Raw genomic sequence first — 25,890 nt, forward strand, 5'->3', positions numbered from 1 at the left:
TAACATGAAGTTCTAGGAGTGTCATCTGATGAAGATCATCAAAGGTTAGTGATCTCTCTATTTCTGATTTTTGTGACTACACTCTTTGGCTGGAAAAATGGCTGTGTTTTTCTGTGACTTGGCTCTGAACTAACATAATCGTTTGTGGTGCTTTCACTGTAAAGCCTATTTGAAATCGGACACTGTGGTGGGTGGGATTAACAACAAGATTACCTTTAAAATTGTATAAGATACTTGTATGTTTGAGGAATTTTAATTATGATATTTCTGTTGTTTTGAATTTGGCGCCCTGCACTTTCACTGGCTGTTGTCATATCGATCCCGTTAACGGGATGTCAGCCTTAAGAAGTTTTAATGCCAAAATAACATGCAAAACAGGCAAGCCCCCAAAAATATATATATATATTTTAGGCCTATACCTATTTTGTTTGCAACTATAGTTTAAGTGTTTTCTTTTTACATTTCCGATTTTATACATTAATATTTTGTTACTTAATTGACAATTTGCACAAAGGTTCTAAATAAAATGAGAAATAATCAAATACGAGTAAGTACATTTTTATATACACTGCTCAAAAAAATAAAGGGAACACTAAAATAACACATCCTAGATCTGAATGAATGAAATATTCTTATTAAATACTTTTTTATTTACATAGTTGAATGTGCTGACAACAAAATCACACAAAAATTATCAATGGAAATCAAATTTATCAACCCATGGAGGTCTGGATTTGGAGTCACACTCAAAATTAAAGTGGAAAACCACACTACAGGCTGATCCAACTTTGATGTAATGTCCTTAAAACAAGTCAAAATGAGGCTCAGTATGTGTGGCCTCCACGTGCCTGTATGACCTCCCTACAATGCCTGGGCATGCTCCTGATGATGTGGCGGATGGTCTCCTGAGGGATCTCCTCCCAGACCTGGACTAAAGCATCCGCCAACTCCTGGACAGTCTGTAGTGCAATGTGGCGTTGGTGGATGGAGCGAGACATGATGTCCCAGATGTGCTCAATTGGATTCAGGTCTGGGGGAACGGGCGGGCCAGTCCATAGCATCAATGCCTTCCTCTTGCAGGAACTGCTGACACACTCAAGTCACATGAGGTCTAGCATTGTCTTGCATTAGGAGGAACCCAGGGCCAACCGCACCAGCATATGGTCTCACAAGGGGTCTGAGGATCTCATCTCGGTACCTAATGGCAGTCAGGCTACCTCTGGCGAGCACATCGAGGGCTGTGCGGCCCCCCAAAGAAATGCCACCCCGCACCATGACTGACCCACCACCAAACTGGTCATGCTGGAGGATGTTGCAGGCAGCAGAACGTTCTCCACGGCGTCTCCAGACTCTTGTCACATGTGCTCAGTGTGAACCTGCTTTCATCTGTGAAGAGCACAGGGCACCAGTGGTGAATTTGCTAATCTTGGTGTTCTCTGGTAAAATGCCAAACGTCCTGCACGGTGTTGGGCTGTAAGCACAACCCCCACCTGTGGACGTCGGGCCCTCATACCACCCTCATGGAGTCTGTTTCTGACCGTTTGAGCAGACACATACACATTTGTGGCCTGCTGGAGGTCATTTTGCAGGGCTCTGGCAGTGCTCCTCCTGCTCCTCCTTGCACAAAGGCGGAGGTAGCGGTCCTGCTGCTGGGTTGTTGCCCTCCTACGGCCTCCGCCATGACTCCTGATGTACTGGCCTGTCTCCTGGTAGCGCCTCCATGCTCTGGACACTACGCTGACAGACACAGCAAACCTTCTTGCCACAGCTCGCATTGATGTTCCATCCTGGATGAGCTGCACTACCTGAGCCACTTGTGTGGGTTGTAGACTCCGTCTCATGCTACCACTAGAGTGAAAGCACCGCCAGCGTTCAAAAGTGACCAAAACAGCAGCCAGGAAGCATAGGAACTGAGAAGTGGTCTGTGGTCACCACCTGCAGAACCACTCCTTTATAGGGGGTGTCTTGCTAATTGCCTATAATTTCCACCTGTTGTCTATTCCATTTGCACAACAGCATGTGAAATTTATTGTCAATCAGTGTTGCTTCCTAAGTGGACACTTTGATTTCACAGAAGTGTGATTGACTTGGAGTTACATTGTGTTGTTTAAGTGTTCCCTTCATTTTTTGAGCAGTGTATATATATATAGTATTCATACATATCCTCTCTATTGTATATATATTGTTTTGGTTTACTATTTAATAGTAAAGACATCAAAACTATGAAATAACACATATGGAATCATGTAGTAACCAAAAAAAGTGCTAAAAACAATCTAAATATATTTCATATTCTAGATTCTTCAAAGTAGCCACCCTTTGCCTTGATGACAGCTTTGCACCCTCTTGGCATTCACTCAACCAGCTAGTCACCTGGAATGTTTTTCCAACAGTCTTGGAGGCGGTTGGAACCAAAAATCTCAAATTTGGACTCCAGACCAAAGGACAGATTTCCACCTGTATAATGTCCATTGCTCAAGTTTTTTAGGCCCAAGCAAGTCTCATCTTCTTATTGGTGTCCGTCAATAGAGGTCTATTTTCAGCAATTCGACCATGAAGGCCTGATTCACGCAGTCTTCTCTGAACATGTCTCTGTTACTTGAACTCTGTGAAGCATTTATTTGGGCTGCAATTTCTGAGGCTGGTAACTCTAATGAACTTATCCTCTGCAGCAAAGGTAACTCTGGGTCTTCCTTTCCTGTGGCGGTCTTCATGAGAGCCAGTTTCATCATAGTGCTTGATGGTTTTTGCAACTGCACTTGAAGAAACTTTCAAAGTTCTTAATATTTTATGTATAGACTGACCACGTCTTAAAGTAATGAAGGACTGTCATTTCTCTTTGCTTATTTGAGCTGTTCTTGACATAATATTGACTTGGTCTTTTACAAAATAGGGCTATCTTCTGTATACCACCCCTAACTTGTCACAACACAACTGATTGGTTTAAACGCATTAAGAAGGAAATAAATTCAACCAATTAACAAGGCACACCTGTCTAGATTGAGAAACAGACGCCTCACAAGTCCTCAACTGGCAGCTTCATTAAATAGTACCCACAAAACACCAATCTCAACAGTGAAGAGACAACTCTGGGATGCTGGCCTTCTAGGCAGAGTTCCTCTGTCCAGTGTCTGTGTTCTTTTGCCCATCTTAATATTTTATTTATATTGGCCAGTCTGCGATATGGCTTTTTCTTTGCAACTCTGCCTAGAAGGCCAGCATCCCGGGGTTGCCTCCTTACTGTTGATGTTGAGACTGGTGTTTTGCGGGTACTATTTAATGAAGCTGCCAGTTGAGGACTTGTGAGGCGTCTGTTTCTCAAACTAAACACAAATGTACTTGTCCTCTTGCTGAGTTGTGCACCGGGGCCTCACACTCCTCTTTCTATTCTGGTTGGCCAGGTTTGCGCTGTTCTGTGAAGGAAGTAGTACACAACGTTGTACAAGATCTTCAGTTTCTTGGCAATTTCTCGCATGGAATAGCCTTCATATTTCAGAACAAGAATAGACTGATGAGTTTTAGAAGAAAGTCTTTGTTTCTGGCCATTTTTAGCCTGTAATCGAACCCACAAATGCTGATGCTCCAGATACTCAACTAGTGTAAAGAAGGACAGTTTTATTGCTTCTTTAAATCAGCACAACAGTTTTCAGCTGTGCTAACATAATAGCAAAAGGGTTTTCTAATGATCAATTAGCCTTTTAAAATTATAAACTTGGATTAGCTAACACAACGTGCCATTGGAGCACAGGAGTGATGGTTGCTGATAATGGGCCTCTGTACGCATATGTAGATATTCCATAAAAATCTGCTGTTTCCAGCTACAATATTCATTTACAACATTAACAATGTCTACATTGTATTTCTGATCAATTTGATGTTATTTTAATGGACAAAAAAATTGCTTTTCTTTCAAAAACAAGGACAGCTCTAAGTGACCTCAAATGTTGAACGGTAGCGCACATACACAGACATCATTACATTGATAATTATTTATTTAATTGCACCTTTACTTAACCAGGTAGGCTAGTTGAGAACAAGTTCTCATTTACAACTGCGACCTGGCCAAGATAAAGCAAAGCAGTTCGACAGGTACAACAACACAGTTACACATGGAGTAAAACAAACATACAGTCAATAATACAGTAGAACAAGTATACATACAGTGTGTGTAAATGAGGTAGGATAAGGGAGTTAAGGCAATAAATAGGCCATGGTGGCGAAGTAATTACAATATAGCAATTAAACACTGGAGTGATATATCTACAGAAGATGAATGGGCAAATAGAGATACTGGGGTGCAAAGGAGCAAGATAAATAAATAAATACAGTATGGGGATGAGGTAGGTAGATAGATGGGCTGTTTACATATGGGCTATGTACAGGTGCAGTAATCTGTGAGCTGCTCTGACAGCTGGTGCTTAAAGCTAGTGAGGGAGATGTGAGTCTCCAGCTTCAGAGATTTTTGCAATTCGTTCCAGTCATGGGCAGCAGAGAACTGGAAGGAAAGATGACCAAAGGAGGAATTGGCTTTGGGGGTAGCACTCACTCCTGCTGGAGCAAGTGCTACGAGTGGGTGCTGCTATGGTGACCAGTGAGCTGAGATAAGGCGGGGCTTTACCTAGCAGAGACTTGAAGATAACCTGTAGCCAGTGGGTTTAGCGACGAGTATGAAGCGAGGGCCAACCAGCGAGAGCTTACAGGTCGCAATGGTGGGTAGTGTATGGGCCTTTGGTAACAAAAACGGATGGCACTGTGATAGACTGCATCCAGTTTGTTGAGTAGAGTGTTGGAGGCTATTTTACCAAAGTTGAGGATCGGTAGGATGGTCAGTTTTACGAGGGTATGTTTTGCAGCATGAGTGAAGGATGCTTTGTTGCGAAATAGGAAGCCAATTCTAGATTTAATTTTGGATTGGAGATGCTTAATGTGAGTCTGGAAGGAGAGTTTTCAGTCTAACCAGACACCCATATATTTGTAGTTGTCCACGTATTCTAAGTCAGAGCCGTCCAGAGTAGTGATGCTGGACGGGCGAGCAGGTGCGGGCAGTGATCGATTGAATAGCATGCATTTAGTTTTACTTGCGTTTAAGAGCAGTTGGAGGCCACAGAAGGAGAGTTGTATGGCATTGAAGCTTGCCTGGAGGTCCAAGGAGGGGCCAGAAGTATACAGAATGGTGTCATCTGCGTAGAGGTGGATCAGAGAATCACCAGCAGCAAGAGCAACATCATTGATGTATACAGAAAAGAGAGTCGGCCTGAGAATTGAACCCTGTGGCACACCCATAGAGACTGTCAGAGTTCCGGACAACAGGCCCTCCGATTTGACACACTGAACTCTATCAGAGAAGTAGTTGGTAAACCAGGCGAAGCAACCATTTGAGAAACCAAGGCTGTCGAATCTGCCAATAAGAATGTTTTGATTGACAGAGCCTTGGCAGAGCCTTGGCTAGGTCGATGAATACGGCTGCACAGTAATGTCTCTTATCAATGGCGGTTATGATGTTGTTAAGAACCTTGAGCGTGGCTGTGGTGCACCCATGACCAGCTCTGAAACCAGATTGCATAGCGGAGAAGGTATGGTGGGATTCGAAATGGTCAGTAATCTGCATGTTAACTTGGCTTTCGAAGACCTTAGAAAGACAGGGTAGGATAGATATAGGTCTGTAGCAGTTTGGGTCTAGAGTGTCACCACCTTTGAAGAGGGGGATGACCGCGGCAGCTTTCCAATCTTTGGGAATCTCAGACGATACGAAAGAGAGGTTGAACAGGCTAGTAATAGGGGTTGCAACAATTTCGGCAGATCATTTTAGAAAGAGATGGTTCAGGTTGTCTAGCCCAGCTGATTTGTAGGCCTCCAGATTTTGCAGCTCTTTCAGAACATCAGCTATCTGGATTTGGGTAAAGGAGAAATGGTGGGTGCTTTGGCGGGTTGCTGTGGAGGGTGCCGGGCCATTGACCGGGGTAGGGGTAGCCATGTGGAAAGCATGGCCAGCCGTAGATCGGTGGTAACAGTGTTTCCTAGCCTCAGAGCAGTGGGCAGCTGGGAGGAGGTGCTCTTATTCTCCATGGACTTTACAGTGTCCCAGAACTTTTTTGAGTTAGTACTACAGGTTGCAAATATCTGTTTGAAAAAGCTTGCCTTAGCTTTTCTAACTGCCTGTGTATATTTGTTCCTATCTTCCATGAAAGGTTGCATGGGGGCTATTCGATGCTAATGCAGAACGCCACAGGATGTTTTTGTGCTGGTCAAGGACAGACAGGTCTGGATTGAACCAAGGACTATATCTATTCCTAGTTCTACATTTTGTGAGAGGGGCATGCTTATTTAAGATGGTGAGGAAGGCACTTTAAAAGAATAGCCAGGCATCATCTACTGACGGGATGAGTTCAATGTCATTCCAGGATACCCCGGCCAGGTCGATTAGAAAGGCCTGTTCACAGAAGTGTTTCAGGGAGCGTTAGCCAGTGATGAGGGGTGGTCGTTTGGTCGCAGACCCATTACGGATGCAGGCAATGAGGCAGTGATTGCTGAGATCTTGATTGAAAACAGCAGAGGTGTATTTGGAGGGCGAGTGAGTTAGGATGATATCTATGAGGGTGCCCGTGTTTATTGATTTGGGGTTGTATCTGGTGGGTTCATTGATCATTTGTGTGAGATTGAGGGCATCAAGCTTAGATTATAGGGTGGCCGGGTTGTTAAGCATGTCCCAGTTCAGGTCACCTAGATGATCTAGGTGCTGCTGTAACCCCTCTTTAGTGGGAGACAGCAGCACCAGGTCATCTGCGTACAGCAGACGCTTGATTTCAGTGTTGTGTAGGGTCATACCAGGTGCTGCCGATTCTTCTAATGTTTTTGCCAATTCATTAATGTAGATGTTAAATAGTGTTGGACTTATTGGGCAGCCCTGTTTCACTCCCCGTCCCCGAGAGAAGAAGTCTGTTTGCTTGTTGCCAATTTTAACCACATTTGTTTTTTGTGTACATTGATTTAATGAAATCATATGTTTTCCAACCAATACCACTTTCTATTAGTTTATAAAAAATACCTTTGTGCCAAATTGAAAAAAAATTAAATCAAATGCTTTCTTGAAATCTACAAAAGACGAGTAGATTTTGCCTTTGTTTAGGTTTACTTGTTTATCAATTAGAGTGTGGAGGGTGTAAATGTGGTCTGTTGTACGATAATTTTTTTGAAATCCAATCTGGCTTCTGCTCAGGACGTTGTGTTCGTCAAGAAAATTATGTAGTCTGCTATTTATAAAACTGCAGAGAATTTTCCCCAAGTTGCTGTTAACGCAAATTCCTCTGTAATTATTTGGGTCAAATTTGTCTCCATTTTTATAGATTGGTGTGATCAATCCCTGGTTCCAAATATCGGGGAAAATACCTGCAGTGAGGATAATGTTGAAGAGTTTGAGTATAGCCAATTTGAATTTGTGGTCTATATATTTGATAATTTAATTTAAAATACCATCAGCACCACATGCCTTTTTGGGTTGGAGAGTGCATAGTTTTTCCAATAATTCATCTTCTGTAATTGGGGTATCCACAGGATTCTGATAGTATTTGACTGCTGATTCAAGGATTTGTAATTTTTCTTGTATATCTTTTTGTTCTGGGCTCTTTGTTATATTGCTGTAGAGGTTTGCAAAGTGATTTCTCCACATATCCCCATTTTGGATAGCCAATTCCTCATGATGAGGTTTGTTTAAAATGTATTCCAATTCTCCCAGAATGTCACATTTAACAAATGTGTTGTCAGACCGAGTGGTCTCAAGTGCTTGATGAAGTGTGTTGAGGTGTTGGTTCAAATCCCACCATTGAGGTTGCCCTTGGAAAAGCTATTCTTCAATAACTAAATCTTATCAGTCGCTCTAGGATTGTGGAGGGATTCTATATTCATGTGGGACCATGCAAGAGAGGAAATATGTTTTGTGAAGAGGTTGGTGTTTTTATCCACACATGTAGTTCACTGCCTACACCACTAAGATACCAAGTCCTGTGCTCTCGCGGTGGCAGTAGGCCATCTTACCAGTGTTTGTGAAAGTCAAAATCTTCCAATGCCATTATAAAGCACATAATTGTACTGGTTAAACGATGAGATTCGAAACCATGCATGCAGTGCACAATGGATCAGCAGTCCATCGCCTTAACCACTCGGCCACCTCATCCTGTAATATACACGTGGCAAATGACGTTAAAAAACTGTAGTTGCTGTATGTAAACCCTTGAATGAAATCCATGAAAGTTAGGCAGAGCAATGGCAGGGCCATATGTCGATCCCATCGAGACATTTAACAAATGTGTTGTCAGGCCGAGTGTTCTCAAGTGCTTGATGAAGTGTGTTGAGATGTTGGTTCAAATCCCACCATTGAGGTTGCCCATGGAAAAGCTATTCTTCAATAACTAAATCTTATCAGTCGCTCTAGGATTGTGGAGGGACTCTATATTCATGTGGGGCCATGCAAGAGATGAATTATGTTTTGTGAAGAGGTTGGTGTTTTTATCCACACATGTAGTTCATCGCCTTTACCACTAAGATACCAAGTCCTGTGCTCTCGCGGTGGCAGTAGGCCATCTTACCAGTGTTTGTGAAAGTCAAAATCTTCCAATGGTTAAACGATGAGGATGGGATTCGAACCCATGCATGCAGAGCACAATGGATTAGCAGTCCATCGCCTTAACCACTCGCCACCTCATCCTGTAATATACACGTGGCAAATTACCTTAAAAAACTGTAGTTGCTGTATGTAAACCCTTGAATTAAATCCATGAAAGTTAGGCAGAGCAATGGCAGGGCTATATGTTGATCCCATCGAGACATTTAACAAATGTGTTGTCAGGCCGAGTGGTCTCAAGTGCTTGATGAAGTGTGTTGAGGTGTTGGTTCAAATCCCACCATTGAGGTTGCCCTTGGAAAAGCTATTCTTCAAAAACTAAATCTTATCAGTCGCTATAGGATTGTGGAGGGATTATATATTCATGTCAAAATATTCCAATGCCATAATAAAGAACAGTATTGTAAAAATATTCCAATGCCATAATAAAGAACAGTATTGTATTGATTACATGATGAGGATGGGATTCAAACCCACACATGCAGAGCACAGTGGATTAGCAGTCCATCGCCTTAACCACTCGGCCACCTCATCCTGTAATATACACGTGGCAAATTACCTTAAAAAACTGTAGTAGCTGTATGTAAACCCTTGAATGAAATCCATGAAAGTTAGGTAGAGCAATGGCAGGGCCATATGTCGATCCCATCGAGACATTTAACAAATGTGTTGTCAGGCCGAGTGGTCTCAAGTGCTTGATGAAGTGTGTTGAGGTGTTGGTTCAAATCCCACCATTGAGGTTGCCCTTGGAAAAGCTATTCTTCAATACCTAAATCTTATCAGTCGCTCTAGGATTGTGGAGGGATTCTATATTCATGTGGGGCCATGCAAGAGAGGAAATATATTTTGTGAAGAGGTTGGTGTTTTTATCCACACATGTAGTTCATCGCCTTCACCACTAAGATACCAAGTCCTGTGCTCTCGCAGTGGCAGTAGGCCATCTTAACAGTGTTTGTGAAAGTCAAAATCTTCCAATGCCATAACAAAGCACAGAATTGCACAGGTTACACGATGAAAATGGAATTCTAAACCATGCATGCAGTGCACAATGGATTAGCAGTCCATCATCTTAACCACTCGCCCACCTCATCCTGTAATATATACGTGGCAAATGACCTTAAAAAACTGTAGTAGCTGTATGTAAACCCTAGAATGAAATCCATGAAAGTTAGGCAGAGCAATGGCAGGGCCATATGTCGATCCCATCGAGACATTTAACAAATGTGTTGTCAGGCCGAGTGGTCTCAAGTGCTTGTTGAAGTGTGTTGAGGTGTTGGTTCAAATCCCACCATTTGAGGTTGCCCATGGAAAAGCTATTCTTCAATACCTAAATCTTATCAGTCACTCTAGGATTGTGGAGGGGTTCTATATTCATGTGGGGCCATGCAAGAGAGGAAATATATTTTGTGAAGAGGTTGGTGTTTTTATCCACACATGTAGTTCATCGCCTTCACCACTAAGAAACCAAGTCCTGTGCTCTCGCTGTGGCAGTAGGCCATCTTACCAGTGTTTGTGAAAGTCAAAATCTTCCAATGCCATAATAAAGCACAGAATTGTACTGGTTAAACGATGAGGATGGGATTCAAACCCATGCATGCAAAGCACAATGGATTAGCAGTCCATCGCCTTAACCACTCGGCCACCTCATCCTGTAATATATATGTGGCAAATGCCCTTAAAAAACTGTAGTTGCTGTATGTAAACCCTAGAATGAAATCCATGAAAGTTAGGCAGAGCAATGACAGGGCCATATGTCGATCCCATTGAGACATTTAACAAATGTGTTGTCAGACCGAGTGGTCTCAAGTGCTTGATGAAGTGTGTTGAGGTGTTGGTTCAAATTCCACCATTGAGGTTGCCCTTGGAAAAGCTATTCTTCAAAAACTAAATCTTATCAGTCGCTATAGGATTGTGGAGGGATTCTATATTCATGTGGGGCCATGCAAGAGAGGAATTATGTTTTGTGAAGAGGTTGGTGTTTTTATCCACACATGTAGTTCATCGCCTTCACCACTAAGATACCAAGTCCTGTGGTCTCGCGGTGGCAGTAGGCCATCTTAAGAGTGTTTGTGAAAGTCAAAATCTTCCAATGCCATAATAAAGCACATAATTGTACTGGTTAAACAATGAGGATGGGATTCGAAACCATGCATGCAGTGCACAATGGATTAGCAGTCCATCGCCTTAACCACTCGGCCACCTCATCCTGTAATATACACGTGGCAAATGACCTTAAAAAACTGTAGTAGCTGTATGTAAACCCTTGAATGAAATCCATGAAAGTTAGGTAGAGCAATGGCAGGGCCATATGTCGATCCCATCGAGACATTTAACAAATGTGTTGTCAGGCCGAGTGGTCTCAAGTGCTTGATGAAGTGTGTTGAGGTGTTGGTTCAAATCCCACCATTGAGGTTGCCCATGGAATAGCTATTCTTCAATACCTAAATCTTATCAGTCACTCTAGGATTGTGGAGGGATTCTATATTCATGTGGGGCCATGCAAGAGAGGAAATATGTTTTGTGAAGAGGTTGGTGTTTTTATCCACACATGTAGTTCATCGCCTTCACCACTAAGATACCAAGTACTGTGCTATCGCGGTGGCAGTAGGCCATCTTACCAGTGTTTGTGAAAGTCAAAATCTTCCAATGCAATAATAAAGCACAGAATTGTACTGGTTAATTGATGAGGATGGGATTCGAACAAATGCACGCAGAGCACAATGGATTAGCAGTACATGACCTAAACCACTCGGCCACCTCATCCTGTAATATATCCGTGGCAAATGACCTTAAAAAACTGTTGTTGCTGTATGTAAACCCTAGAATGAAATCCATGAAAGTTAGGCAGAGCAATGGCAGGGCCATATGTTGATCCCATCGAGACATTTAACAAATGTGTTGTCAGGCCGAGTGGTCTCAAGTGCTTGATGAAGTGTGTTGAGGTGTTGGTTCAAATCCCACCATTGAGGTTGCCCATGGAAAAGCTATTCTTCAATACCTAAATCTTATCAGTCGCTCTAGGATTGTGGAGGGGTTCTATATTCATGTGGGGCCATGCAAGAGAGGAAATATATTTTGTGAAGAGGTTGGTGTTTTTATCCACACATGTAGTTCATCGCCTTCACTACTAAGATACCAAGTCCTGTGCTCTCGCGGTGGCAGTAGGCCATCTTACCAGTGTTTGTGAAAGTCAAAATCTTCCAATGCCATAATAAAGCACAGAATTGTTCTGGTTAAACGATGAGGATGGGATTCGAACCCATGCATGCAAAGCACAATGGATTTGCAGTCCATCGCCTTAAACACTCGTCCCTCTCATCCTGTAATATATACGTGGCAAATGACCTTAAAAAACTGTAGTTGCTGTATGTAAACCCTAGAATGAAATCCATAAAAGCTAGGCAGAGCAATGGCAGGGCCATATGTCGATCCCATCGAGACATTTAACAAATGTTTTGTCAGGCCGAGTGGTCTCAAGTGCTTGATGAAGTGTGTTGAGGTGTTGGTTCAAATTCCACCATTGAGGTTGCCCTTGGAAAAGCTATTCTTCAATACCTAAATCTTATCAGTCGCTCTAGGATTGTGGAGGGATTCTATATTCATGTGGGGCCATGCAAGAGAGGAAATATGTTTTGTGAAGAGGTTGGTGTTTTTATCCACACATGTAGTTCATCGCCTTCACCACTAAGATACCAAGTCCTGTGCTCTCGCGGTGGCAGTAGGCCATCTTACCAGTGTTTGTGAAAGTCAAAATCTTCCAATGCCATAATAAAGCACAGAATTGTACTGGTTAAACGATGAGGATGGGATTCGAACCCATGCATGCATAGCACAATGGATTAGTAGTCCATCGCCTTAACCACTCGGCCACCTCATCCTGTAATATATATGTGGCAAATGACCTTAAAAAACTGTAGTTGCTGTTGAATGAAATCCATGAAAGTTAGGCAGAGCAATGGCAGGGCCATATGTCGATCCCATCGAGACATTTAACAAATGTGTTGTCAGACCGAGTGGTCTCAAGTGCTTGATGAAGTGTGTTGAGGTGTTAGTTCAAATCCCACCATTGAGGTTGCCCTTGGAAAAGCTATTCTTCAATACTTATCAGTCGCTCTAGGATTGTGGAGGGATTCTATATTCATGTGGGGCTATGCAAGAGAGGAAATATGTTTTGTGAAGAGGTTGGTGTTTTTATCCACACATTTAGTTCATTGCCTTCACCACTAAGATAGCAAATCCTGTGCTCTCGTGGTGGCAGTAGGCCAGTGTTTGTGAAAGTCAAAATCTTCCAATGGTTAAACGATGAGGATGGGATTCGAACCCATGCATACATAGCACAATGGATTAGCAGTCCATCGCCTTAACCACTCGGCCACCTCATCCTGTAATATATATGTGGCAAATGACCTTAAAAAACTGTAGTTGCTGTATGTAAACCCTAGAATGAAATCCATGAAAGTTAGGCAGAGCAATGGCAGGGCCATATGTCGATCCCATCGAGACATTTAACAAATGTGTTGTCAGGCCGAGTGGTCTCAAGTGCTTGATGAAGTGTGTTGAGGTGTTGGTTCAAATCCCACCATTGAGGTTGCCCTTGGAAAAGCTATTCTTCAATACCTAAATCTTATCAGTTGCTCTAGGATTGTGGAGGGATTCTATATTCATGTGGGGCCATGCAAGAGAGGAAATATGTTTTGTGAAGAGGTTGGTGTTTTTATCCACACATGTAGTTCATCGCCTTCACCACTAAGATACCAAGTCCTGTGCTCTCGCGGTTGCAGTAGGCCATCTTACCACTGTTTGTGAAAGTCAAAATCTTCCAATGCCATAATAAAGCACATAATTGTACTGGTTGAACGATGAGGATGGGATTCGAACCCATGCATGCAGAGCACAATGGATTTGCAGTCCATCGCCTTAAACACTCGTCCCTCTCATCCTGTAATATATACGTGGCAAATGACCTTAAAAAACTGTAGTTGCTGTATGTAAACCCTAGAATGAAATCCATGAAAGTTAGGCAGAGCAATGGCAGGGCCATATGTCGATCCCATCGAGACATTTAACAAATGTTTTGTCAGGCCGAGTGGTCTCAAGTGCTTGATGAAGTGTGTTGAGGTGTCGGATCAAATTCTACCATTGAGGTTGCCCTTGGAAAAGCTATTCTTCAATACCTAAATCTTATCAGTCGCTCTAGGATTGTGGAGGGATTCTATATTCATGTGGGGCCATGGAGGAGAGGAAATATGTTTTGTGAAGAGGTTGGTGTTTTTATCCACACATGCAGTTCATTGCCTTCACCACTAAGATACCAAGTCCTGTGCTCTCACGTTGGCAGTAGGCCATCTTACAAGTGTTTGTGAAAGTCAAAATCTTCCAATGCCATAATAAAGCACAGAATTATACTGGTTAAACGATGAGGATGGGATTCGAACCCATGCATGCATAGCACAATGGATTAGCAGTCCATCGCCTTAACCACTCGGCCACCTCATCCTGTAATATCTATGTGGAAAATGACCTTAAAAAACTGTAGTTGCTGTATGTAAACCCTAGAATGAAATCCATGAAAGTTAGGCAGAGCAATGGCAGGGCCATATGTCGATCCCATCGAGACATTTAACAAATGTGTTGTCAGACCGAGTGGTCTCAAGTGCTTGATGAAGTGTGTTGAGGTGTTAGTTCAAATCCCACCATTGAGGTTGCCCTTGGAAAAGCTATTCTTCAATACCTAAATCTTATCAGTCGCTCTAGGATTGTGGAGGGATTCTATATTAATGTGGGGCCATGCAAGAGAGGAAATATGTTTTGTGAAGAGGTTGGTGTTTTTATCTACACATGTAGTTCATCGCCTTCACCACTAAGATACCAAGTCCTGTGCTCTCGCGGTGGCAGTAGGCCATCTTACCACTGTTTGTGAAAGTCAAAATCTTCCAATGCCATAATTAAGCACATAATTGTACTGGTTGAACGATGAGGATGGGATTCGAACCCATGCATGCATAGCATAATGGATTAGCAGTCCATCGCCTTAACCACTCGGCCACCTCATCCTGTAATATATATGTGGCAAATGACCTTAAAAAACTGTAGTTGCTGTTGAATGAAATCCATGAAAGTTAGGCAGAGCAATGGCAGGGCCATATGTCGATCCCATCGAGACATTTAACAAATGTGTTGTCAGACCGAGTGGTCTCAAGTGCTTGATGAAGTGTGTTGAGGTGTTAGTTCAAATCCCACCATTGAGGTTGCCCTTGGAAAAGCTATTCTTCAATACTTATCAGTCGCTCTAGGATTGTGGAGGGATTCTATATTCATGTGGGGCCATGCAAGAGAGGAAATATGTTTTGTGAAGAGGTTGGTGTTTTTATCCACACATGTAGTTCATCGCCTTCACCACTAAGATACCAAGTCCTGTGCTCTCGCGGTGGCAGTAGGCCATTTTACCACTGTTTGTGAAAGTCAATATCTTCCAATGCCATAATAAAGCACATAATTGTACTGGTTGAACGATGAGGATGGGATTCGAACCCATGCATGCAGAGCACAATGGATTTGCAGTCCATCGCCTTAAACACTCGTCCCTCTCATCCTGTAATATATATGTGGCAAATGACCTTAAAAAACTGTAGTTGCTGTATGTAAACCCTAGAATGAAATCCATGAAAGTTAGGCAGAGCAATGGCAGGGCCATATGTCGATCCCATCGAGACATTTAACAAATGTTTTGTCAGGCCGAGTGGTCTCAAGTGCTTGATGAAGTGTGTTGAGGTGTCGGATCAAATTTTACCATTGAGGTTGCCCTTGGAAAAGCTATTCTTCAATACCTAAATCTTATCAGTCGCTCTAGGATTGTGGAGGGATTCTATATTCATGTGGGGCCATGGAGGAGAGGAAATATGTTTTGTGAAGAGGTTGGTGTTTTTATCCACACATGCAGTTCATTGCCTTCACCACTAAGATACCAAGTCCTGTGCTCTCACGTTGGCAGTAGGCCATCTTACAAGTGTTTGTGAAAGTCAAAATCTTCCAATGCCATAATAAAGCACAGAATTGTACTGGTTAAACGATGAGGATGGGATTCGAACCCATGCATGCATAGCACAACGGATTAGCAGTCCATCGCCTTAACCACTCGGCCACCTCATCCTGTAATATATATGTGGCAAATGACCTTAAAAAACTGTAGTTGCTGTATGTAAACCCTAGAATGAAATCCATGAAAGTTAGGCAGAGCAATGGCAGGGCCATATGTCGATCCCATCGAGACATTTAACAAATGTGTTGTCAGACCGAGTGGTCTCAAGTGCTTGATGAAGTGTGTTGAGGTGTTAGTTCAAATCCCACCATTGAGGTTGCCCTTGGAAAAGCTATTCTTCAATACCTAAATCTTATCAGTCGCTCTAGGATTGTGGAGGGATTCTATATTCATGTGGGGCCATGCAAGAGAGGAAATATGTTTTGTGAAGAGGTTGGTGTTTTTATCTACACATGTAGTTCATCGCCTTCACCACTAAGATACCAAGTCCTGTGCTCTCGCGGTGGCAGTAGGCCATCTTACCACTGTTTGTGAAAGTCAAAATCTTCCAATGCCATAATTAAGCACATAATTGTACTGGTTGAACGATGAGGATGGGATTCGAACCCATGCATGCATAGCACAATGGATTAGCAGTCCATCGCCTTAACCACTCAGCCACCTTCCTGTAATATATATGTGGCAAATGACCTTAAAAAACTGTAGTTGCTGTATGTAAACCCTAGAATGAAATCCATGAAAGTTAGGCAGAGCAATGGCAGGGCCATATGTCGATCCCATCGAGACATTTAACAAATGTGTTGTCAGGCCGAGTGGTCTCAAGTGCTTGATGAAGTGTGTTGAGGTGTTAGTTCAAATCCCACCATTGAGGTTGCCCTTGGAAAAGCTATTCTTCAATACCTAAATCTTATCAGTCGCTCTAGGATTGTGGAGGGATTCTATATTCATGTGGGGCTATGCAAGAGAGGAAATATGTTTTGTGAAGAGGTTGGTGTTTTTATCCACACATGTAGTTCATCGCCTTCACCACTAAGATACCAAGTCCTGTGCTCTCGCGGTGGCAGTAGGCCATCTTACCACTGTTTGTGAAAGTCAAAATCTTCCAATGCCATAATAAAGCACATAATTGTACTGGTTGAACGATGAGGATGGGATTCGAACCCATGCATGCATAGCACAATGGATTTGCAGTCCATCGCCTTAAACACTCGTCCCTCTCATCCTGTAATATATATGTGGCAAATGACCTTAAAAAACTGTAGTTGCTGTATGTAAACCCTAGAATGAAATCCATGAAAGTTAGGCAGAGCAATGGCAGGGCCATATGTCGATCCCATCGAGACATTTAACAAATGTTTTGTCAGGCCGAGTGGTCTCAAGTGCTTGATGAAGTGTGTTGAGGTGTCGGATCAAATTTTACCATTGAGGTTGCCCTTGGAAAAGCTATTCTTCAATACCTAAATCTTCTCAGTCGCTCTAGGATTGTGGAGGGATTCTATATTCATGTGGGGCCATGGAGGAGAGGAAATATGTTTTGTGAAGAGGTTGGTGTTTTTATCCACACATGCAGTTCATTGCCTTCACCACTAAGATACCAAGTCCTGTGCTCTCACGTTGGCAGTAGGCCATCTTACAAGTGTTTGTGAAAGTCAAAATCTTCCAATGCCATAATAAAGCACAGAATTGTACTGGTTAAACGATGAGGATGGGATTCGAACCCATGCATGCATAGCACAATGGATTAGCAGTCCATCGCCTTAAACACTCGGCCACCTCATCCTGTGATATATATGTGGCAAATGACCTTAAAAAACTGTAGTTGCTGTATGTAAACCCTTGAATGAAATCCATGAAAGTTAGGCAGAGCAATGGCAGGGCCATATGTCGATCCCATCGAGACATTTAACAAATGTGTTGTCAGACCGAGTGGTCTCAAGTGCTTGATGAAGTGTGTTGAGGTGTTGGTTCAAATCCCACCATTGAGGTTGCCCTTGGAAAAGCTATTCTTCAATACCTAAATCTTATCAGTCGCTCTAGGATTATGGAGGGATTCTATATTCATGAGGGGCTATGCAAGAGAGGAAATATGTTTTGTGAAGAGGTTGGTGTTTTTATCCACACATGTAGTTCATCGCCTTCACCACTAAGATACCAAGTCCTGTGCTCTCGCGGAGGCAGTAGGCCATCTTACCACTGTTTGTGAAAGTCAAAATCTTCCAATGCCATAATAAAGCACATAATTGTACTGGTTGAACGATGAGGATGGGATTCGAACCCATGCATGCATAGCACAATGGATTTGCAGTCCATCGCCTTAAACACTCGTCCCTCTCATCCTGTAATATATACGTGGCAAATGACCTTAAAAAACTGTAGTTGCTGTATGTAAACCCTAGAATGAAATCCATGAAAGTTAGGCAGAGCAATGGCAGGGCCATATGTCGATCCCATCGAGACATTTAACAAATGTTTTGTCAGGCCGAGTGGTCTCAAGTGCTTGATGAAGTGTGTTGAGGTGTCGGATCAAATTTTACCATTGAGGTTGCCCTTGGAAAAGCTATTCTTCAATACCTAAATCTTATCAGTCGCTCTAGGATTGTGGAGGGATTCTATATTCATGTGGGGCCATGGAGGAGAGGAAATATGTTTTGTGAAGAGGTTGGTGTTTTTATCCACACATGCAGTTCATTGCCTTCACCACTAAGATACCAAGTCCTGTGCTCTCACGTTGGCAGTAGGCCATCTTACAAGTGTTTGTGAAAGTCAAAATCTTCCAATGCCATAATAAAGCACAGAATTGTACTGGTTAAACGATGAGGATGGGATTCGAACCCATGCATGCATAGCACAATGGATTAGCAGTCCATCGCCTTAAACACTCGGCCACCTCATCCTGTGATATATATGTGGCAAATGACCTTAAAAAACTGTAGTTGCTGTATGTAAACCCTTGAATGAAATCCATGAAAGTTAGGCAGAGCAATGGCAGGGCCATATGTCGATCCCATCGAGACATTTAACAAATGTGTTGTCAGACCGAGTGGTCTCAAGTGCTTGATGAAGTGTGTTGAGGTGTTGGTTCAAATCCCACCATTGAGGTTGCCCTTGGAAAAGCTATTCTTCAATACCTAAATCTTATCAGTCGCTCTAGGATTATGGAGGGATTCTATATTCATGAGGGGCTATGCAAGAGAGGAAATATGTTTTGTGAAGAGGTTGGTGTTTTTATCCACACATGTAGTTCATCGCCTTCACCACTAAGATACCAAGTCCTGTGCTCTCGCGGAGGCAGTAGGCCATCTTACCACTGTTTGTGAAAGTCAAAATCTTCCAATGCCATAATAAAGCACATAATTGTACTGGTTGAACGATGAGGATGGGATTCGAACCCATGCATGCATAGCACAATGGATTTGCAGTCCATCGCCTTAAACACTCGTCCCTCTCATCCTGTAATATATACGTGGCAAATGACCTTAAAAAACTGTAGTTGCTGTATGTAAACCCTAGAATGAAATCCATGAAAGTTAGGCAGAGCAATGGCAGGGCCATATGTCGATCCCATCGAGACATTTAACAAATGTTTTGTCAGGCCGAGTGGTCTCAAGTGCTTGATGAAGTGTGTTGAGGTGTCGGATCAAATTTTACCATTGAGGTTGCCCTTGGAAAAGCTATTCTTCAATACCTAAATCTTATCAGTCGCTCTAGGATTGTGGAGGGATTCTATATTCATGTGGGGCCATGGAGGAGAGGAAATATGTTTTGTGAAGAGGTTGGTGTTTTTATCCACACATGCAGTTCATTGCCTTCACCACTAAGATACCAAGTCCTGTGCTCTCACGTTGGCAGTAGGCCATCTTACAAGTGTTTGTGAAAGTCAAAATCTTCCAATGCCATAATAAAGCACAGAATTGTACTGGTTAAACGATGAGGATGGGATTCGAACCCATGCATGCATAGCACAATGGATTAGCAGTCCATCGCCTTAACCACTCGTCCCTCTCATCCTGTAATATATACGTGGCAAATGACCTTAAAAAACTGTAGTTGCTGTATGTAAACCCTAGAATGAAATCCATGAAAGTTAGGCAGAGCAATGGCAGGGCCATATGTCGATCCCATCGAGACATTTAACAAATGTTTTGTCAGGCCGAGTGGTCTCAAGTGCTTGATGAAGTGTGTTGAGGTGTCGGATCAAATTTTACCATTGAGGTTGCCCTTGGAAAAGCTATTCTTCAATACCTAAATCTTATCAGTCGCTCTAGGATTGTGGAGGGATTCTATATTCATGTGGGGCCATGGAGGAGAGGAAATATGTTTTGTGAAGAGGTTGGTGTTTTTATCCACACATGCAGTTCATTGCCTTCACCACTAAGATACCAAGTCCTGTGCTCTCACGGTGGCAGTAGGCCATCTTACCAGTGTTTGTGAAAGTCAAAATCTTCCAATGCCATAATAAAGCACAGAATTGTACTGGTTAAACAATGAGGATGGGATTCGAACCCATGCATGCATAGCACAATGGATTAGCAGTCCATCGCCTTAACCACTCGGCCACCTCATCCTGTAATATATATGTGGCAAATGACCTTAAAAAACTGTAGTTGCTGTATGTAAACCCTTGAATGAAATCCATGAAAGTTAGGCAGAGCAATGGCAGGGCCATATGTCGATCCCATCGAGACATTTAACAAATGTGTTGTCAGACCGAGTGGTCTCAAGTGCTTGATGAAGTGTGTTGAGGTGTTAGTTCAAATCCCACCATTGAGGTTGCCCTTGGAAAAGCTATTCTTCAATACCTAAATCTTATCAGTCGCTCTAGGATTGTGGAGGGATTCTATATTCATGTGGGGCTATGCAAGAGAGGAAATATGTTTTGTGAAGAGGTTGGTGTTTTTATCCACACATGCAGTTCATTGCCTTCACCACTAAGATACCAAGTCCTGTGCTCTCACGTTGGCAGTAGGCCATCTTACAAGTGTTTGTGAAAGTCAAAATCTTCCAATGCCATAATAAAGCACAGAATTGTACTGGTTAAACGATGAGGATGGGATTCGAACCCATGCATGCATAGCACAATGGATTAGCAGTCCATCGCCTTAACCACTCGGCCACCTCATCCTGTAATATATATGTGGCAAATGACCTTAAAAAACTGTAGTTGCTGTATGTAAACCCTTGAATGAAATCCATGAAAGTTAGGCAGAGCAATGGCAGGGCCATATGTCGATCCCATCGAGACATTTAACAAATGTGTTGTCAGACCGAGTGGTCTCAAGTGCTTGATGAAGTGTGTTGAGGTGTTAGTTCAAATCCCACCATTGAGGTTGCCCTTGGAAAAGCTATTCTTCAATACCTAAATCTTATCAGTCGCTCTAGGATTGTGGAGGGATTCTATATTCATGTGGGGCTATGCAAGAGAGGAAATATGTTTTGTGAAGAGGTTGGTGTTTTTATCCACACATGCAGTTCATTGCCTTCACCACTAAGATACCAAGTCCTGTGCTCTCACGTTGGCAGTAGGCCATCTTACAAGTGTTTGTGAAAGTCAAAATCTTCCAATGCCATAATAAAGCACAGAATTGTACTGGTTAAACGATGAGGATGGGATTCGAACCCATGCATGCATAGCACAATGGATTAGCAGTCCATCGCCTTAACCACTCGGCCACCTCATCCTGTAATATGTATGTGGCAAATGACCTTAAAAAACTGTAGTTGCTGTATGTAAACCCTTGAATGAAATCCATGAAAGTTAGGCAGAGCAATGGCAGGGCCATATGTCGATCCCATCGAGACATTTAACAAATGTTTTGTCAGGCCGAGTGGTCTCAAGTGCTTGATGAAGTGTGTTGAGGTGTCGGATCAAATTTTACCATTGAGGTTGCCCTTGGAAAAGCTATTCTTCAATACCTAAATCTTATCAGTCGCTCTAGGATTGTGGAGGGATTCTATATTCATGTGGGGCCATGGAGGAGAGGAAATATGTTTTGTGAAGAGGTTGGTGTTTTTATCCACACATGCAGTTCATTGCCTTCACCACTAAGATACCAAGTCCTGTGCTCTCACGTTGGCAGTAGGCCATCTTACAAGTGTTTGTGAAAGTCAAAATCTTCCAATGCCATAATAAAGCACAGAATTGTACTGGTTAAACGATGAGGATGGGATTCGAACCCATGCATGCATAGCACAATGGATTAGCAGTCCATCGCCTTAAACACTCGGCCACCTCATCCTGTGATATATATGTGGCAAATGACCTTAAAAAACTGTAGTTGCTGTATGTAAACCCTTGAATGAAATCCATGAAAGTTAGGCAGAGCAATGGCAGGGCCATATGTCGATCCCATCGAGACATTTAACAAATGTGTTGTCAGACCGAGTGGTCTCAAGTGCTTGATGAAGTGTGTTGAGGTGTTGGTTCAAATCCCACCATTGAGGTTGCCCTTGGAAAAGCTATTCTTCAATACCTAAATCTTATCAGTCGCTCTAGGATTATGGAGGGATTCTATATTCATGAGGGGCTATGCAAGAGAGGAAATATGTTTTGTGAAGAGGTTGGTGTTTTTATCCACACATGTAGTTCATCGCCTTCACCACTAAGATACCAAGTCCTGTGCTCTCGCGGAGGCAGTAGGCCATCTTACCACTGTTTGTGAAAGTCAAAATCTTCCAATGCCATAATAAAGCACATAATTGTACTGGTTGAACGATGAGGATGGGATTCGAACCCATGCATGCATAGCACAATGGATTTGCAGTCCATCGCCTTAAACACTCGTCCCTCTCATCCTGTAATATATACGTGGCAAATGACCTTAAAAAACTGTAGTTGCTGTATGTAAACCCTAGAATGAAATCCATGAAAGTTAGGCAGAGCAATGGCAGGGCCATATGTCGATCCCATCGAGACATTTAACAAATGTTTTGTCAGGCCGAGTGGTCTCAAGTGCTTGATGAAGTGTGTTGAGGTGTCGGATCAAATTTTACCATTGAGGTTGCCCTTGGAAAAGCTATTCTTCAATACCTAAATCTTATCAGTCGCTCTAGGATTGTGGAGGGATTCTATATTCATGTGGGGCCATGGAGGAGAGGAAATATGTTTTGTGAAGAGGTTGGTGTTTTTATCCACACATGCAGTTCATTGCCTTCACCACTAAGATACCAAGTCCTGTGCTCTCACGTTGGCAGTAGGCCATCTTACAAGTGTTTGTGAAAGTCAAAATCTTCCAATGCCATAATAAAGCACAGAATTGTACTGGTTAAACGATGAGGATGGGATTCGAACCCATGCATGCATAGCACAATGGATTAGCAGTCCATCGCCTTAACCACTCGTCCCTCTCATCCTGTAATATATACGTGGCAAATGACCTTAAAAAACTGTAGTTGCTGTATGTAAACCCTAGAATGAAATCCATGAAAGTTAGGCAGAGCAATGGCAGGGCCATATGTCGATCCCATCGAGACATTTAACAAATGTTTTGTCAGGCCGAGTGGTCTCAAGTGCTTGATGAAGTGTGTTGAGGTGTCGGATCAAATTTTACCATTGAGGTTGCCCTTGGAAAAGCTATTCTTCAATACCTAAATCTTATCAGTCGCTCTAGGATTGTGGAGGGATTCTATATTCATGTGGGGCCATGGAGGAGAGGAAATATGTTTTGTGAAGAGGTTGGTGTTTTTATCCACACATGCAGTTCATTGCCTTCACCACTAAGATACCAAGTCCTGTGCTCTCACGTTGGCAGTAGGCCATCTTACAAGTGTTTGTGAAAGTCAAAATCTTCCAATGCCATAATAAAGCACAGAATTGTACTGGTTAAACGATGAGGATGGGATTCGAACCCATGCATGCATAGCACAATGGATTAGCAGTCCATCGCCTTAACCACTCGGCCACCTCATCCTGTAATATATATGTGGCAAATGACCTTAAAAAACTGTAGTTGCTGTATGTAAACCCTTGAATGAAATCCATGAAAGTTAGGCAGAGCAATGGCAGGGCCATATGTCGATCCCATCGAGACATTTAACAAATGTGTTGTCAGACCGAGTGGTCTCAAGTGCTTGATGAAGTGTGTTGAGGTGTTAGTTCAAATCCCACCATTGAGGTTGCCCTTGGAAAAGCTATTCTTCAATACCTAAATCTTATCAGTCGCTCTAGGATTGTGGAGGGATTCTATATTCATGTGGGGCTATGCAAGAGAGGAAATATGTTTTGTGAAGAGGTTGGTGTTTTTATCCACACATGCAGTTCATTGCCTTCACCACTAAGATACCAAGTCCTGTGCTCTCACGTTGGCAGTAGGCCATCTTACAAGTGTTTGTGAAAGTCAAAATCTTCCAATGCCATAATAAAGCACAGAATTGTACTGGTTAAACGATGAGGATGGGATTCGAACCCATGCATGCCTAGCACAATGGATTAGCAGTCCATCGCCTTAACCACTCGGCCACCTCATCCTGTAATATATATGTGGCAAATGACCTTAAAAAACTGTAGTTGCTGTATGTAAACCCTTGAATGAAATCCATGAAAGTTAGGCAGAGCAATGGCAGGGCCATATGTCGATCCCATCGAGACATTTAACAAATGTGTTGTCAGACCGAGTGGTCTCAAGTGCTTGATGAAGTGTGTTGAGGTGTTGGTTCAAATCCCACCATTGAGGTTGCCCTTGGAAAAGCTATTCTTCAATACCTAAATCTTATCAGTCGCTCTAGGATTATGGAGGGATTCTATATTCATGAGGGGCTATGCAAGAGAGGAAATATGTTTTGTGAAGAGGTTGGTGTTTTTATCCACACATGTAGTTCATCGCCTTCACCACTAAGATACCAAGTCCTGTGCTCTCGCGGAGGCAGTAGGCCATCTTACCACTGTTTGTGAAAGTCAAAATCTTCCAATGCCATAATAAAGCACATAATTGTACTGGTTGAACGATGAGGATGGGATTCGAACCCATGCATGCATAGCACAATGGATTTGCAGTCCATCGCCTTAAACACTCGTCCCTCTCATCCTGTAATATATACGTGGCAAATGACCTTAAAAAACTGTAGTTGCTGTATGTAAACCCTAGAATGAAATCCATGAAAGTTAGGCAGAGCAATGGCAGGGCCATATGTCGATCCCATCGAGACATTTAACAAATGTTTTGTCAGGCCGAGTGGTCTCAAGTGCTTGATGAAGTGTGTTGAGGTGTCGGATCAAATTTTACCATTGAGGTTGCCCTTGGAAAAGCTATTCTTCAATACCTAAATCTTATCAGTCGCTCTAGGATTGTGGAGGGATTCTATATTCATGTGGGGCCATGGAGGAGAGGAAATATGTTTTGTGAAGAGGTTGGTGTTTTTATCCACACATGCAGTTCATTGCCTTCACCACTAAGATACCAAGTCCTGTGCTCTCACGTTGGCAGTAGGCCATCTTACAAGTGTTTGTGAAAGTCAAAATCTTCCAATGCCATAATAAAGCACAGAATTGTACTGGTTAAACGATGAGGATGGGATTCGAACCCATGCATGCATAGCACAATGGATTAGCAGTCCATCGCCTTAACCACTCGGCCACCTCATCCTGTAATATATATGTGGCAAATGACCTTAAAAAACTGTAGTTGCTGTATGTAAACCCTTGAATGAAATCCATGAAAGTTAGGCAGAGCAATGGCAGGGCCATATGTCGATCCCATCGAGACATTTAACAAATGTGTTGTCAGACCGAGTGGTCTCAAGTGCTTGATGAAGTGTGTTGAGGTGTTAGTTCAAATCCCACCATTGAGGTTGCCCTTGGAAAAGCTATTCTTCAATACCTAAATCTTATCAGTCGCTCTAGGATTGTGGAGGGATTCTATATTCATGTGGGGCTATGCAAGAGAGGAAATATGTTTTGTGAAGAGGTTGGTGTTTTTATCCACACATGCAGTTCATTGCCTTCACCACTAAGATACCAAGTCCTGTGCTCTCACGTTGGCAGTAGGCCATCTTACAAGTGTTTGTGAAAGTCAAAATCTTCCAATGCCATAATAAAGCACAGAATTGTACTGGTTAAACGATGAGGATGGGATTCGAACCCATGCATGCCTAGCACAATGGATTAGCAGTCCATCGCCTTAACCACTCGGCCACCTCATCCTGTAATATATATGTGGCAAATGACCTTAAAAAACTGTAGTTGCTGTATGTAAACCCTTGAATGAAATCCATGAAAGTTAGGCAGAGCAATGGCAGGGCC

General features: G+C 42.6%; 19 non-coding genes across 19 annotated transcripts; all 19 read right to left on the reverse strand.

The window, feature by feature from the left end:
* Nucleotides 1-8,619: 8,619 nt before the first annotated feature.
* trnas-gcu lies at nt 8,620-8,700 on the reverse strand. Its single transcript has one exon. It is a non-coding gene; the product is annotated as a tRNA-Ser (tRNA).
* Nucleotides 8,701-9,069: 369 nt separating this feature from the next.
* trnas-gcu lies at nt 9,070-9,151 on the reverse strand. The gene has a single exon. It is a non-coding gene; the product is annotated as a tRNA-Ser (tRNA).
* A 1,033-nt stretch (nt 9,152-10,184) lies between these two features.
* On the reverse strand, nt 10,185-10,266 carry trnas-gcu. Its single transcript has one exon. It is a non-coding gene; the product is annotated as a tRNA-Ser (tRNA).
* Nucleotides 10,267-10,741: 475 nt separating this feature from the next.
* On the reverse strand, nt 10,742-10,823 carry trnas-gcu. The gene has a single exon. It is a non-coding gene; the product is annotated as a tRNA-Ser (tRNA).
* Nucleotides 10,824-12,412: 1,589 nt separating this feature from the next.
* On the reverse strand, nt 12,413-12,494 carry trnas-acu. Its single transcript has one exon. It is a non-coding gene; the product is annotated as a tRNA-Ser (tRNA).
* A 423-nt stretch (nt 12,495-12,917) lies between these two features.
* Nucleotides 12,918-12,999, reverse strand: trnas-gcu. The gene has a single exon. It is a non-coding gene; the product is annotated as a tRNA-Ser (tRNA).
* A 1,032-nt stretch (nt 13,000-14,031) lies between these two features.
* trnas-gcu lies at nt 14,032-14,113 on the reverse strand. The gene has a single exon. It is a non-coding gene; the product is annotated as a tRNA-Ser (tRNA).
* Nucleotides 14,114-14,588: 475 nt separating this feature from the next.
* Nucleotides 14,589-14,670, reverse strand: trnas-gcu. The gene has a single exon. It is a non-coding gene; the product is annotated as a tRNA-Ser (tRNA).
* A 1,014-nt stretch (nt 14,671-15,684) lies between these two features.
* On the reverse strand, nt 15,685-15,766 carry trnas-gcu. Its single transcript has one exon. It is a non-coding gene; the product is annotated as a tRNA-Ser (tRNA).
* A 1,587-nt stretch (nt 15,767-17,353) lies between these two features.
* On the reverse strand, nt 17,354-17,435 carry trnas-gcu. Its single transcript has one exon. It is a non-coding gene; the product is annotated as a tRNA-Ser (tRNA).
* Nucleotides 17,436-18,467: 1,032 nt separating this feature from the next.
* Nucleotides 18,468-18,549, reverse strand: trnas-gcu. Its single transcript has one exon. It is a non-coding gene; the product is annotated as a tRNA-Ser (tRNA).
* A 1,589-nt stretch (nt 18,550-20,138) lies between these two features.
* Nucleotides 20,139-20,220, reverse strand: trnas-gcu. Its single transcript has one exon. It is a non-coding gene; the product is annotated as a tRNA-Ser (tRNA).
* A 475-nt stretch (nt 20,221-20,695) lies between these two features.
* trnas-gcu lies at nt 20,696-20,777 on the reverse strand. The gene has a single exon. It is a non-coding gene; the product is annotated as a tRNA-Ser (tRNA).
* A 475-nt stretch (nt 20,778-21,252) lies between these two features.
* On the reverse strand, nt 21,253-21,334 carry trnas-gcu. The gene has a single exon. It is a non-coding gene; the product is annotated as a tRNA-Ser (tRNA).
* Nucleotides 21,335-21,809: 475 nt separating this feature from the next.
* trnas-gcu lies at nt 21,810-21,891 on the reverse strand. The gene has a single exon. It is a non-coding gene; the product is annotated as a tRNA-Ser (tRNA).
* Nucleotides 21,892-23,480: 1,589 nt separating this feature from the next.
* Nucleotides 23,481-23,562, reverse strand: trnas-gcu. Its single transcript has one exon. It is a non-coding gene; the product is annotated as a tRNA-Ser (tRNA).
* Nucleotides 23,563-24,037: 475 nt separating this feature from the next.
* On the reverse strand, nt 24,038-24,119 carry trnas-gcu. The gene has a single exon. It is a non-coding gene; the product is annotated as a tRNA-Ser (tRNA).
* Nucleotides 24,120-25,151: 1,032 nt separating this feature from the next.
* trnas-gcu lies at nt 25,152-25,233 on the reverse strand. The gene has a single exon. It is a non-coding gene; the product is annotated as a tRNA-Ser (tRNA).
* Nucleotides 25,234-25,708: 475 nt separating this feature from the next.
* trnas-gcu lies at nt 25,709-25,790 on the reverse strand. The gene has a single exon. It is a non-coding gene; the product is annotated as a tRNA-Ser (tRNA).
* Between the last annotated feature and the right edge of the window lie 100 nt (nt 25,791-25,890).

The sequence above is a fragment of the Oncorhynchus mykiss genome, chromosome 20 (assembly GCF_013265735.2).
Source record: "Oncorhynchus mykiss isolate Arlee chromosome 20, USDA_OmykA_1.1, whole genome shotgun sequence".
NCBI classification, from domain to species: Eukaryota; Metazoa; Chordata; class Actinopteri; order Salmoniformes; family Salmonidae; genus Oncorhynchus; species Oncorhynchus mykiss.